General features: G+C 34.0%; 1 protein-coding gene across 5 annotated transcripts in view; it reads left to right on the forward strand.

Annotated features, from left to right (window-relative positions):
- LOC108968088 overlaps positions 1-16,239 on the forward strand; it is a 133,693-nt gene that overhangs the window by 16,971 nt on the left and 100,483 nt on the right. Inside the window, exon 1 of one of the 5 annotated variants that reach the window (XM_018931857.1) lies at positions 2,509-2,567. The exons of the other annotated variants lie outside the window; for them this stretch is intronic. The gene's annotated coding sequence lies outside the window, so the exon portion shown is untranslated. Of the gene's footprint in view, positions 1-2,508; positions 2,568-16,239 lie in introns of those variants that run through there. 5 annotated transcript variants of the gene reach the window in all.

The raw sequence follows: 16,239 nt of genomic DNA on the forward strand, positions 1-16,239 counted from the left end.
AAGAAGAAGAAGAAGAATAGGTAATAAATGTAGAAACTAAGTTGGGATAGCATTAAGCAATACATATATATATTCTATTTTTGGCCGGTTATTATAATTATGCAATGGTCTTTCCTTTTCTACTGGAAATATTATTTTTTWTTGTTGTGCACACATTCTAAAGGCCCAACGAAAATCAATATTACTCTTGAATCGTGGAAAAACATATGTTGTAGTAACCATTAAAAAACAAACAATTCAATTAACTTTTTTTACAAGTGTTTGTAAAAATCACAATCATTTTAGGCAATAGAATACCCCACCAGACCATTTGCACGTAGAAGTACACTAAATAATTTTTTGTTCGCATTTTTAAACTAATATTTTTTATGAGAAATTCAGCARAGACAGAAAAAAAAATACTTGTTTCGCTATTTGCTGTTTATGTTTTCGACTTTGACTCATCATTTCACCACAAAATTATTTTTACTGCTGCTTGTGTTTTTAGTAGTTAAAAGATTTGAAAATTCGTTTTATGCTTTATGGCTTAGCTCTGGCATACATTTCATTGATGATGACGTTGCAGTTTTTGGAAATGCTGTTTATTTTGTGTTAATAATTTCAATTATGTCCCAACGAACAGACACATATGTACAAATGTTTTGCGCACTCTATTAGTAATATTTTTCGTTTTCATGTCGTTGTATGTACATTTGCCAAATTAAGGCGATTTTAAAATATACCAAACATTTTTAAATTGCGAAATACGATTTAAGAAGCGGCATTTTTTAAGTTTTATCTTGAAGTGATTAACTGTAACTTGTTCACTATAATAGTCACACTTTTTCTAAAAATTCGATATAAATTAAAACATTTACTGAAACAAAAAGTTAAATAAACCTCACTGGAAATTAATAAATATAAGTATAACCAGTAGCATGAAATTTGTAGCCTATTTTCCCATATAACTAAATTTTTGGTTGACTTTATTTCTTCTATATGTATATTGGTGATGGTATGTGAGATACCTTAAAAATATTCATTCATGTCATACTAGATTAAATTGGTGTATACTGCCCCTATCTCCCCTATACACACTGCAGCAGGGTTATTCTTTTACAYTTAAAAATCCTAAAAATAAATGAAATTATTACATATGTACCAAATTTAATAGATTTGCAAAATTACTCATTTTTATTGGTTGTCCATTTCTTTATTTTATTTTGTTTGTTTTTGTAAAACAGCTGATTCACAGATTTTCACCTCATGTGGGGAGTTTTTATGTTTTTTTCTAGTGAGGTTTGAGCAAGAATAACCTCACAAATCAGTTGTGAGGTTTTCTCAGAATAGGGCTGTAAATCGCGAACATTTTCGCAACTGTGCATCGGTGAACTTAATTCAATTTTAACGATGATATTCCATCAAGGACCACTGCTTATTGATGGTATGGTGAGTCCAATCGAGGTGGTAGATCAATTCAAGAAAAATTTCGTGAAGTTTGTCCAAAATCATCTAATGTTCAGGAAACTATTGATAATAAGCGTAAACTCATATTGCAAGCTCGCAATTTGGCCCATCGTGAGACTAAGCAACTATGGCCATTAGTGGTCATACTATATATTCAGTATTGCATAAACATATAACTGTAGAAACATTTGTTCTCATTGGATCTCGCCCAATTTTTCAATCGCTCAAAAAGAGGATCGTGTCGATTAGTCGGGAGAAATGTTAAAAAAAAATACGAGAGCGGTGCTTCCAAACTCGTTTATGACATGGTGACAGGTGATGAATCAAAGCAACAGCAGTTGAAATAACAAAAGTAGCTCTCGGACGAAGCACTTTCAAGCAAATGGTGTCCTTGTTTGTTTTTGGGAAAAATGCATACCGGCACTTAAAAAAAAAACGTCTGGAAAACTAACCGACGAAAACGGATCGCCCTTCCCCAAGATAACGCGAATTCATTCTAAACGTGGATTTGATCAGTCATTCCCCGTATAGTCCTGAGTTGGCATCGAATGACTTATTTTTATTCACGTGCGCAAAAAGTAAAATATTAACGTATTCGGCATCTTAATAGGCGTTCAGAACGCATATTCTGGAGATATCTGTATCAGAGTAGTGCTTCGACAATTGATTGAAACACATACAAAAGTATACAGATCTTAATAATATGCAGTGTCGCAGTCAGAAAGTTTCCTGCAAAATAAAGTGGGAATTGTATATTAATTTCTCCAATTGCGAAAATTAATAGAAATGGTGGCAAATTTAAACTTTGTGTTAATTTGTCCCAAAATCCCCTTATGATTCTTTCCCTTAACGGTTAATTAATCACCAATAAAGACATCAGAAATAAACTTTGTTAATGCCCTTAGGGCAAGGCACCTTAGGACTGAAAAGTTTAATATTTATAAAGTTTTGATAACTCCTGAAGATATTTAATCGCCTTTACTTGCAAATTGCGACAGTATAAAATGTGCGGTACAACACATACTTCTTTTTTTTTTTATATATATTCCAGTTATCGGTATAAATCTGATGTATTATATTTCTGACAACGACGACTAAAGGCAAAATTCATCTGATACCCTGTAAGTTTATTATAAACATAGTTTTAAACATTTACGTATACATTTATATTTATTGTTTGTTTAGTTTAGTATTGTTTGTTGGTGATTTGCCATGGTTAGGAACGTGGTTTTAGCCATAAACTATTGAACTATCAACAAAAAAGTATTAATTTTAATACCTACCAAAACGCATTTTAGAAGTAATTATTTAGCACCCTAGTGACAAAAAAAAATCCAGAATGTTGCTACAGAATAGAATAGTATTATCAACCTAACTGTTTTTAAAACTTAAAACCAATAGAAATACTTGTAGAGTTAGAATTATATACATATAAGCAGACAAGTAAGAAAGAGCTAAGTTCGGGCGCAACCGAACCTTTTATATTCATACAACTTGAAAGAATCAAAGCCAGGGAAATACCTTAAGATGCAAAACGTCAACCAGAGGATCAGAATTTAGCATTTTTATATATACATATACTTTTATGTATATAAATCATCATCCCTGGGCTTCATTCATACAATCACCAATCATATGGAGCAAGGTCGGCCAGATTTTCAAAAATCCTGATAACATTTACATGAGTCCCATGTTCAGTTTTCCGCCATTTGCATCTATTTTCATCACAAAGATTGTCAGGAGAGGATTCTCTCTGAATTGTTGCTTGAACAGTTTCGGTTGGATTTGGACAATTTTTGGTCATAAGTAGGCATATTTTAAAGGAATTATTGGTGCAAAATTGTATTCATACTTTTAAGGAATTATTAGTGTAAAATTGTATCCCCTCATACCAATTACTTCTTGATTTGTGTACTGGAAAATAAAAGAATCAACCGGCCGACCGTCGTTAAATTTGCACACTGGCTCCAATAAAGCCATATAATACCATCTCGAAGGTAAAATTTAATGTCCCTGGCGTTTTTATTTATTGATTTATCTCCATTCTAGTMGTTTTTAACAGTACCGTTTTATGGGGAGTCATCCATTTCCACACTGTCACTAGGAGTTGTTATTATATTTGAGCTAGGCGAATTTAGTTTTTGTTTGCTAACTGGTTTAGGAGATATGAACATTAAACTTATTAGAGTGCGAAGACATGCCTACTGCAATCCCCTTATAATTATRCCTTATAATTATAAATTAATTTAGTGCTTAATTATTGCACTTTATAAGTTTGGCGTTTTATTTGCAAATGTAAAGCGCGTACCAAGTTTCATCAAGATATCTCAATTTTTCTCGAGTTACAGCTTGAACGGAGGGACGAAAGGGACAAACACATTTCAACTCGTCTCGTCATCCTTATCATTTATATATGTATATACCCCTATTTATGTATCGATTAGTTTTAGGWGATACGTACAACCGTTAGGCGAACAAAACTATAATACTCTATAGCAACCGATTGCGAGAGTATAATTGTAATACAAATTGAAATCATAAATTGTTTATCCGTCTGCCTATGAAATCGAAAGTTTGATTAAAAGTTGAGATATCGCGATGAACACGGTTCGGTGCGCTGAAGACGCAAATCGATCGATAGTAATTATGAACGATATTTCACTACCTAATTTTTTTTACTGATATTGAAAAATCTCATATTGCAACCGGGAACCCTATTTGTAAATAGCACAAAAAACTTGTGAAATCGCGATTTTTTAAAAGTTCAGTTAAACCATAAAAGTAGCAGATATGGTAAATACGCATATGAGAATTTTGTCATAGTGGTTTTAACTTTCAAGGGTAACGTTCTTATGATTAAATAATTTATCGAGGAATATAAAAGAAGTATGCTAGATGTTTGAAGTAGTACATAAAACCAAAAAACATCGTTAACCAATTTAAAGAAACTTATCCAAAATAGGCAGTGGAACTACCGCCCAATATTTTCTATGGCTGCTTGGATGATGAAAAGGCCAAATTGCTAATTTTATTTATGATTAAAACCAAATATGATTTTTTTTTATTTATGTAATGAAACAAGAGAACAAATGTTTCCATATTTTCGTTGTTTTAGTTGCGATCGAAAAAAATGCAATCACTGAAATCACAGATATTGATAAATCGCAATATCGCTCTTCACTAAATAGATAGTAATAAGCATTCCTTCATTCGTGTACACATAACATAAATATGACTTATAAGATACATAGGCAACAAAAATCTAAACTTTAACAATAATGCTTAGTGCAAAGATTCTGAAAAACAAGCAACCGATAATTGGCATACAGACATACAACACCAACAAAAACGATTATAATAAAACCAACAGCACAATCAGCACAAAGGAGCTGCAATAAAACAGCTAAAAACAACCACAAAAGACGTCCCAGCAGTGCGAATAAAAGTGGAAATAAAAAAGCCATGTTCTACAAAGAATAAATAAAATTTAAATGCATGGGCACAGGGCTCTACAGATTCCAACAAGACTTTACGATGAGGACAAATGCAAGCAGTAGGAAGAGAATGCCTTTAAACTGAGTGGCAGAGCGCAGCATAGCATTCATCAAATGTGGCATGTCAGGAATGAAACTCGAAATACCAAGTTAAGACATGGAATCAAGCAGAAAAGAGGGAAAACGAAATCAAAAATTCGCTACTTAGCACGAAGAACAGGAAACCAAAGAGTGGGAATGTTTTGTATGCGTAAGCATGTGCATACATAAATACATTTGTACATATGAGCATGTATGCACATGTACATTGCAATAGTCAACTCTGCAGGAGCTTTGCTATTTGATAATAATGTGGCAGTGTGGCAGCAACAATGGAATGTCAGCTATAATGGTATGCAGCAATGTGGCGGCGGTTTTTTGATGGAATAATTCAAACCAAGCTAGCTATTAAAGAGACCCTGGAATGTGTAAGTTCTGCACAAGTAGTGCAATTGATTGCATTTATGGAAAATATATTTATAATAAATCGTTTATTGTAAAAACAAGTAAGCAAGGCTAAGTTCGCGTTTATCTGAACATTTCAAACTCTTGCAACTTGCAAGGACAAAGCTGTGGAAATACTTTCAGGTGTTGAAAATATTGCAAAATGCGGCGAAAGGTAAAGGTAAATTTGGTATTAATAAACTAATTTTAAAAGTTCTTACTTCTTATCAACGAAAATTATACTAAAACCATCGTAGGCTGAGAAATTAATTTTCAAGCGATTTTATAAATATAAAGTTTTAGCTCGTTGGTAGTTATTTTCTGTATCAAATTGCAGTTTTATTTATTAATTACAGTCACTAGGATGTCAACTCATCTAGTCATCCTGGTCATTTATATCATAACTCCACACCTATCTCGATTAATTTTAGGTGATAGGAGCAATCGTTAGGTAAACAAAACTATTATTCTCTGTAGCAACAAGCTGCAAGAGTATAACAAGCCAGGAAGACTAAGTTCGGATGTATCCGATCATTCGCAAGAATGTAAGCCATTGAAATACATACATACATACAAGCATTACAAAACTCTGTATAAAAACTGTTTCGTATGAATAAAAAATGCAGGAATCCTCGACCAGAGTGGCTAAAGTTAACATATTTGGTACATGAGGAAAAAGTCATACAGAGAAGCCGAAAATATTGCATTAGAAAAAACAGCTTTTTATTTTATTCATATTCGACGCTAAGCCCCATCTGTTTAAAAATCATACTTATATGAATATGTACATTAATATTTGTTATTTTAACAGACTTTCGTCCGAATATGTCGGTCCCTTTCTTGTGCCTTCAATAACTGCATATGAACATAAAATGTATGGGAGCTGAAATAATTCGTTGACCATTTCACACATTTTCGATAAAATCTAAATATAGTATATCCATTATGATAGTTTGAAATAATTTTCCTAAAATATATTACATATTAACCGACATATACAGGGTTGGTCCCGAAAGTAATAGGACTGAGTCGATATAAAATTTATGGAACCAATCGTTACAATAATTTAAAAACTTTCAAAATAGGCTCCTTTTGCGTAGATTCCGATCACGGAGTCATTCTCCGGAATAGCTTTGAGAGTCGAGGTGCCTGCTGTTTGGATCCCCTTGTATGCCACTCGGAAGATGGCCTTTTTATCCTGAGATCATACTCAAAGATCCATGACTCGACACCTACGATTAAGTGACATTCACAAATTGCGTGTCGTGTTGCGCTTTCACACATGTTCAAATTTTCTTGGCACACTTTCACTACCCGCAATTTCTGGTCGTCAGTGAGCACTTAAAGTGCTCGGTCACAAAATCATGAATCACAGATTTTGATAAATTTAACATCTGGGCTATTCAACGAATACTTAGTCGACGGTCCGAGTGCAAAACTTCACATTGTCGGTGTTTCTCGAAGTCGAAGGTCTCCCAGCATGGTATTCATGAGCAATCACTTCCCGGCCCTCCAAAGAGGACTGGTGCCACCTAAGCACACCACTTCTTGCTAAAGCAACATCTGGGTAAAATCATATCAAACGTTTCTGTCGCGGATTTACCGAGTTTCACACACAATATAATCGCGTACCTCTGCGTTAACGAGCGCTGCGTTTTCGGCCTGCACCACTCACAAACAAACGTCGCGCAAAAAATCTTGTCCTATTAGACAACTGACTAGCCGCTCGTTCGTTAACTAGGAACRCCTTCTACCAGTCGGTGCGCGCACGCTTCGAACTACAACCGCGGCGGAAGGAAATCAGTCCCTTTGCTTTCTGGACAAAACCTGTATTTGGTTAAATGTACATATTCATAAATCAATCCATCAATCTTGGTATACATGTTCCTTGGCTTCATAAAAAATGAAATAATCGGACCAACGTGCAACGGATCACAATAGCAAGATGTACTTGTACTTTTAAAAGTTTTAAAAAGTAAGCTATCTTATTTACTAGTTAGTAATTAATAATAAAGTGGGGTTAATGGTATAATATATCCCAACCCCCATAACTAACAACAGCACTTTCAAACATCCAGGTCACTATACTCCATTTATAAAAAGTAGAAATGCCAAACACAGATAGAATCGGGTAAATACTATTTTCAAATTTCCGGTTAGCCTTATACCGTACATATCAGTCGATATTTAAGATGTCTACACTTTAGTGTAAGGCCGAAAAATGTGACATTATATTTTACTGTATATATTGTTATTCTAACAAAGACTTGCTCGACCGATTTTAAACAATTTCTGTATATAACATTCTTCAAACCATGTTACAGTGCATAATGGTCAAAATCGAACTACTATCACGCCTATTTCTCATGTAACACAATTTTCCGATTTCGACAATTTTCGCATTGTTGGTAGGAGTTCTTATAATATTTAAGATAGCAAAATTCGTTGTTTGTTGCTTTAGTGGTTTAGAAGATGAGCATATTAAACATATTAAAGTGCGGGCCACGCCCACTTTATCTTCAGCATCACCTTGTTACTTCGATGACGCGTGCCAAATTACAGTTTTATATCTTAATTAGGCGCTTGGTTATGGCACTTTTTAGGTTTTTGGTTAATGGYGATTTGTGGGAGTGGCAGAGATCTGATTATGCCCATGTACTCATAATCTATTTTGYACCAAAGTACCTGCATACAAAGTTTCATTAAGAAATCTCAATTTTTACTCAAGAATGAACAAAACTATAATGTTATGTAATAATGTTATATCCGTAGCAACAGTTTGCAAGAGTATAGAAAATTATAATCGCGTACGAAGTCCGAAAATTCACATTATTTTTTAAACAGACCTTATATAACGAGATAAAAATTGTAACATCCCTTTTAAGCATGCTACTGCATGACCAAAAATTGTCCAAATCGAACAAACTCTGCTCAATCTCCTAGGTACTGAAAATGTGGATATCAGTGTACCTTTAGTTGAATTTTGACCAAAAATGTGTGAGATGTATATTTGAAACTGTATGTGTCAAAAATGCGCAAATTAATTATATAGTATCAATGAAGTAGTTATCTCAATGAACGGAAAAAATATAACTAATATGAAGTAAGGGAAAATTAAGTTTAGGTGCAACCGAACGTTTCATGCTCTTGCAACCTCAATAATCAAAGCCGGGAAAATACTTTAAGTAATATATATATATGTATCATGTAGAGTAAAGTCAGCTGGATGTTCGAAAGACCTGATATTAGATATATAGGGGCAAAGCTAAGTTTTCGCTGAAATTTATCTATTTTATGCTCAAAGATACACTGTTATGAGTAAAACACGGATTTAAACAATTTTTGTTCATAAAGTGACACACACTATAAGATTTGTACTCAACTAATTTGGTTGTTATAGCTTAAGTGGTTTAGGAGATACGTACATTAAACTTGTTAGAAGGCGATGTTACCCCCACTTTTTAAAAAAAAATTGCGCACAGGTGGCCCTTACAACTGAAATCCTCTGTATCATATTAAATTTTATACAGGGTGGCTGATGAATTTTGCTACATTAAAAAACTCATATAATTTTTTTTTTTTTCAGTGTGTGAAATTCATTTTCTTTTATTCATGTTAAAGCTCATTCAATTTTATTAAATATAGCTTATTTAGTTTGAAAAATAATGGAATTTAAATGGCCCCCCTGCTCGTTGATGCATGCGCGGGATCTTACCATAAAGTTGTTCATTACTGCTTGGAGAGTTGAGACAGGAATAGCCGCAATTGTTTCTCGAATGRATTGCCTTAGTTCATTCAAATTTGTTGGTTTTGCTTTGTAGACTTCCTGTTTGCAATAACCCCACAAGAAAAAGTCAAGTGTAGTAAGGTCAGGCGACCTGGGTGGCCAACGGAATGTGTAGTTTCTGGATATCAGCGTATTGGGAAATTTTCGTCGCAATTCTGTCATAACAGGTTGGGCTATGTGAGGAGCTGCACCATCTTGCTGAAACCACACAGATTTGAAAGATATTCTCATTCGGCGTAATTCTGGATAGAGAAACTCTCTCAACATGCTCAAGTGCAGCGTGATGAAACTGCACACCAYAYTGTGACACGAAGTGGATGCAATTCCGTCTCATGGAGTATCTGTGGGTTGGAAGCACTGCATATTCGACAATTTTGTTTGTTTATGTTGCCCTTTAAATCGAAATGGGCCTCGTGAGACATGAAAAGACAGTTTAACATGTTTCCATCCTCTTCCACCATTTGAAGCATCTTCTGGCAAAATTCCAAGCGAATCGGCAGCGTTGTTTGTTGGCCATTTGAATTTTATATGGGAATAAGTCCAAATCTTGGTGCATAATTGACTATAATGACTGTCTGCTTACACCCATTTGAGCAGATAAGCTTCTTGTCGAAACACGTGGATTGTTTTGTATGGCAGCAGCTACAGCAGCGATTGTTCCCTCCGTTCGAACTGAAGGGTCCATCTGCTCGGAGGATTGAAGCCAAACGTGGGCCTATCTCTTTGAACCGAAACTGTGGACTCCAGTGCACGATAGCGGCGGACAATCCAAATTCTTGTTTCAGAGTCCCAGTTATCCATTTTTGTTAAATGTAAAAGTCAATCTGCAAATTAAAATAAAAATTAACCAGATTCATTAAATAGAAAAAAAGTAATTTAATCTTTTTTTGGTAGYGGCTTTCATCAGCCACCCTGTATCTTAATTTGCTCCGATTAGGCCCATCTATGAACTCGATTTTTTTTTTGTACTAAAGAACTCACATCCAAGTTTCATCAAGATATCTCAATGTTGACTCAAGTTACAGCTTGCACGGATGGACCGACAGACAGTCAACCAGATTTCAACTTTTATACTCTGTGACAACTGGTTAAAGGGGTATGAAGAGATTTTCGAAAATCAGCAGAACTTTACTCCATATCAGAGAACTGCAACGAGTAATAATATTTTTTCATAACCGAGTATTGATCCGTTACTGTGTTTGATTCTGTCAGTTCGATTCATGTACACGAATCAAACCGTCAAATATCCGTAAATGATTCATGCTCATACTTCAAATGAACTTGAAATGTTCTTCAGCGTTCGGGTTGCAAATATAGCATCCCCTATACATAGGCTTTCCATATGCTGACAGATGTTTTTAGGGACAAAAATTATATAACATGTGCACATGTTCAAAGCTCTTACATTTTTTGCCACACATGATCAAAATCAATCCATCAATGAATTGGCTGTACTCTTAGCCTACAAGCAGTTACACATTCGTTCTATTCCAGCAATCGTCGCAAAGTTATGAACTGACATGATACGATTTGAACTGAAGTCAGTCATACCGTTTACTCGATCGTGATTGCCGAAGAACAAATTGTTCATGTTGCATCAAATCAGTTGACGCTGGACGGTACTCGAATTGATCAACAATGTTTTCTATGACGAACGGAATTGATTGTGTTTTTGACACGACTGTTTGTTCCGACTTAATCATATTCCCTGCAGCTTTCTGCTCCATATGGTTGGTGATTGAATGTAAGGTATGTATATTGATGAAACCCTGGGATCAGTTCATTAGTCAATGCCATGTTAATTGTATGTAATATGTCTTAATGAAATACATACATACAATCGATACATGTGTTTTTGGGCCAAAGAGTGAGGAATGAACTGGTCTCCTGGGCGTTATATTCATTGAGAACTAATTATTTGTCATAACTATGCTCCGGAAGTCATATGTAGAAATTCACACAAATGACAAAAGTTCGCTCATGGATGGCAATCCACTTGTGAGTGGCCAGAAACGATTATTTTACATATGGCTCAAGCGACTTCAAATCTTCGACCAAATATCCTCTGGCTAGCCAAATAACATCCGTTTGAAGGCGAACTAAAGTGAGAAGGCGAACCGTCCCTCCCCAGGGTTGTGCGCTGGATATATTATAGAAAGCGAATAAGAATCAGAATGTGATAATAGTATGTCCCTGTACAAAAAATTAGCTAATCATATGTCTATTTAATTGAAAAAGTTTCCGACTTTAAACTGATTTTATACCGAAATCTATGCCTAACATGTATAAAATCTTGTCCTAGTCTTATTTTACTAAAAAAAAAAATTAAACATTTGGTTGACCCTAGTCATAATATATTGGTGGTGGTGTGTTAGGTAACTTATTGAAACTCATAGAGCATGTTTTTCTCTTAATAATATGTAGTAAACACAACAATAAATAAAATCGGGTTCACACTATACCTATCCCCCATATACCTAATATAAGATTTTCAAACTTCCGTCTGTCGTCGTGTCTTTAAACCGTCCAAATCGGACAACAGGTAAATATGTTGGTAAAATAAACTGAACGCATAATACAGGGTATACTACAGTTTAATGCCCAAAATATCTGATCGTGTTTTCCATTTGAGACACGTCAGATTGAAGAATATTGCATATGTCAAGCACAATCCAAATAAATCCGATGCAATCAAATAAAATTCAATTCATGAATTTATAAACGAATAGGAGTTATCCAGCACAAATCAAATGAAATTAAAAAATTCAATAACGTGTTTGCCATTTTGACATGATCGCATAACATTTGAATCCTTGCATCGGTAGTGATGGAATACTAACAATGAATGGACGACGCATATTAGGTGACAATGCGCTGCAACATATTGCAAAAATACAGCAGACGAATGAAACCGAAAAGTTGAATAGTTATTGGTGGCGTAGCATCGCTAAGTTGTACGCGCCGTTAATACMAATTTATATTCGAATAATAACATAATATGTTAGCTGCTGACTTGCGACAGCCAACACCCCCACTGCTGCACTCTTGTGATTTTAAAATCGTTTTTTGCGAAAACCATTTTTCGTTGGCGTGTCTCGCTTGCTAAGGAGGCAAAGTAGACGATAATTTGACGCTGTGGATGTATTTTTCATTAATTAAAATTTGACACTTTCAGTCGTCGATTTGTGTGTGTTCAGTTTTTTTTTATTATTATTTTTCATTTTAGTTTGAGGCCATATGATGTGCGTATGCTTGTCAAATGTATTAAATTACTAATTTGCGGTTTTGTCCGAACAATTTGTTGGGTTGAGCATAGCATTCACGATGAAGCAGCGTTTGCGCCTGCCTTAATGCTATACATATATTCACACCTAAATTATCTAAAACAAGTAACAAGGCATATCTATTAGTTAGAAGAGTGTCGACAATGTTTGCTAGTACGAAAGTGAACTAAACATTCATGTACTTATATACATATACAAATATAATATATGTATATGTATATTTTCCCTACTCTCTAAATTGTCGAAATTGGACGCTATCGTACAAAGCATTTAGTTGACAGCAAAATGACAGTAAAAACCTTTTACCGCGACCTTCACTGCACATAAGTAGGTATGTATTTATAAATGTACACATTCTATTATATTACACAGTACATACCTTATTGCAAACAAAATTACAATGTTGAGTTAGGTCGCCATCCCTAGACCCATATGAATGCATACTTACATACATATGCATACCACACATTTGCGCAAGCAAGACGTGCTTACGACCATTTAACTAAGGTTAGTGACTGTCACCATGTCTGTCAGTCGCTGATTACTAAAGTAGGATACCAATGCGGTAATATGGAATCGGTGGAAAAAACTAGTCGCTAACCAAAATGCACTAGAAAAAATATGTTTTAAATAAAAATATTTAATATTTATATTAATAGACATATTCATTTGGTGATATTACTCACAAGAATAACGGTTAAACATAATACATACTTAGCTGATAAGAAACTTAGTTTGTATTATATTTTCGGAAAAGGCACATTAATCTGCTTCGTTCGATTCTATACCTTTATAACAAGTATTGCCCCGATTTCGATATCGAAAAACCATTTTTGACTTCAGAAGACCATAATTCGAAACTAGGACTTTTAGGGAAGGAGTTATTATAGTAAATGATTTTGAGCCAACTACTTTAATGAAATTTTATTTTATTCTTATCCGACTGCATTACATTTGAACCCTTGCATTAAAAACAAATAATACTTTATAACGATTTGTTTCGTTGTTGTCGTTCATATGAACAGAATCATAGACGAAAACATATCTATTAACATCATAGAATTGCTGGAATTATTTCGTGGTTTTTCAAAATATTTCCTTATATGTATACTTGTTCGATTAATTCATTACTAATACACCAAATTAGCAAAGTTAACTAAGTTCTTTAGTTGGTGACGTTCACTCTATAATCGAAAATATTGATTTTGTATAAAAAACGAAAAAGTTTTACAGCATGGCCTCACAAAATATCCGCTTTTTATATTAAGATATTCTCCAATAATAGCGGAAGAGTTGAACATTATCCACAATCATTGCTAGATCCAGTCTTTGAAATATATAGGTACTAAACTGTACAATAAAAATCACTTTACTATTTGCATATTCTTATAAAAAGCGTTGATTACTAATTTTCGGTTCTGCCAAACTTTAGCCCTACCTTGCATAATGTTTATTTTGATTGTATTATAAATTGTAGTCTTTCTTATCGCTRAACCTAGTCACGTTTTCGGAATGACGATAACAAAGCGACAACAGTAGTACACCARCAGGCGGTTCAAACGGGCAGATTGATAGAGGGACAAATAAGCTACAAACCTGGGGCACAGTCACATAAGTTTAAAACACAAACTGAAACCTAAAAATACAGCTTATGCGAACGCAGAAATATGCGTTGTCCACAAATCAGCGGGTTATGCTTTATGAAACACGTGTGAATGTACATTCTTTCATACATATGTATGTTTGTAAGTTAAATTTGAATTTGCTATCGCAATACTTATAGCGCATGCCTCACGAGCTCGATCGAGAGTCAAGTAGAAGGTAAAATATGCAATTATTTCAATATTTATTGTGTTCATCGCTTTTATTCCATTAGACATTTTTGTCATTAATCGTTGTATGGGTAAATATACCCTACATTAAAAATATAGGACATTTTAAGTTTGTTGAGTTATTGGATTAAATTTAAGTTTGCCCTTCAATAGTTTTTTTATCTCATTCATATTCGGAAATATTTACTCTCAAACTATTGATAGAAGATCGCCTGAAACTTCCTAATAATGTTTACTCAATTCGAAACATAGAAACTATCTTGGTCCATCTGAACAAAATTGTATACATCCTCTTCCAAAATATAATATTAAAATTAATACATACATATGTACATACTATATTTCTGTTCGCTCCTTATCACTGCCATAACACTCTTCGAATTTCGAATGATGTTTGGCACCTTATTGTAAGCATTTAGGAGTAATGTATTTTAGACATGATTTAAATTTACATTTATCTTAGCTCTGAACATAAAGCGAGCAACGATGAAGTCATAAAAACAAAACTTAATGAAAATGTTCTACTGAACACAATAATTTCGTTCATCAAATAAGTTCATCTCGTTTCTATATTTAAATATTTGAGCTACCTATTAGAAATCCCTCATCCAAATGGAGTGGTTCAAAAGAAAATGCAATCCATAACTTTTAGACTCTTAGCTCTCGGAATAAACGAATTTTTCTTCATTCCTATGGATCCTTGTGATGATTAGCATCGAAACATGTGCTATCGTATTTCGTAATTTACATATTAGTGAAAAGCCMATCACAAGATTATTGTTAGCCAAAATTCGTACAAAATTTTTGATGTGAAATACACATGTTTGAGTTTTGTGCTTTTATGTAAAAGTTTCCAGCTGCAAATCAATTGTAAGCACAAGTCTTTATTTAAAGGAACATTTGCAAAAATAAGAAAAATTGGATATCTTACATAAAAAATATAATATAATATGAAGAGCTAATAGCCTTCTGCGAACACACATAAATGGGTTCATAAGTACTCTCAGAATATTTTATTAAAAAGCAAATTTTAGCTCTGTACTGGTAGAAGCAGTTAGCTACCAAAACGTAAAATAATGTACGAAGATCTCTTCAAAGTATGCAGTTAAATAAAAATTCTTACGACAAGATAAGCAACATAACAATTGATATATTTTTAAATTTTGACAACTTATATAAGTCCAAATGAGTGCAAAGAATAAGTTTTTAAACATTTAGCTTTACTTAATAATTTTCTATTTTTTTAATACCTCCTCCTTAAATGTACTTCCTAAAATGACAAAAGCTCTAATTTTAAATGCAATTCCAAATAAATGCTAACTTGTTTACACAACTGTTTAACAGCTGTTTCTTTAATTGGCAGTAACTAATATCTGCCAGCACAATTTTTACAACACTTCTTACGCTTTCGACTCTCGCTTAGTTCTGCTAGTTTCGTGAAAAAAGCTTTTCGAGAAAAAATTTGCTTAAACTTATAAATCAAACCTATTATAATGCAATCATTTTATATGCTGTGTAATGCAGATTGATATATATATCTCAAACTGTTTCTTACCACTGCTGCTTAGTCAATGGGTAGGTCCCGGTTAAATGGGTTCACCAATTTGTTTTTAATGCGTTGAATTTTAATGCGAAGGCAAATAATGAAGAGAGAATTAGTATAACGAACAAACAGAGTTGCTTCGAAACAGCAACCTTAAAAATGTGTACCTCTATGCACAGATGTGCATTGGCAACTATTTGGATTCTTTTACATATGACTCAAGCAGCTCACGATTTCCCCAATGAAAAATTTTCAACAGTCGCGATGAGAGACCCCCTTTTGATGACGACCATGGCAAACGAATTAAAGACTATGATTTGAGGGCATGCACCTGGAATGTCCGATCCCTTAATAGGGAAGGTGCCGCTGC

This window comes from Bactrocera latifrons, unplaced genomic scaffold (assembly GCF_001853355.1).
Source record: "Bactrocera latifrons isolate USDA-ARS-PBARC rearing strain unplaced genomic scaffold, ASM185335v1 scaffold_200, whole genome shotgun sequence".
In the NCBI taxonomy this organism is placed as follows: Eukaryota; Metazoa; Arthropoda; class Insecta; order Diptera; family Tephritidae; genus Bactrocera; species Bactrocera latifrons.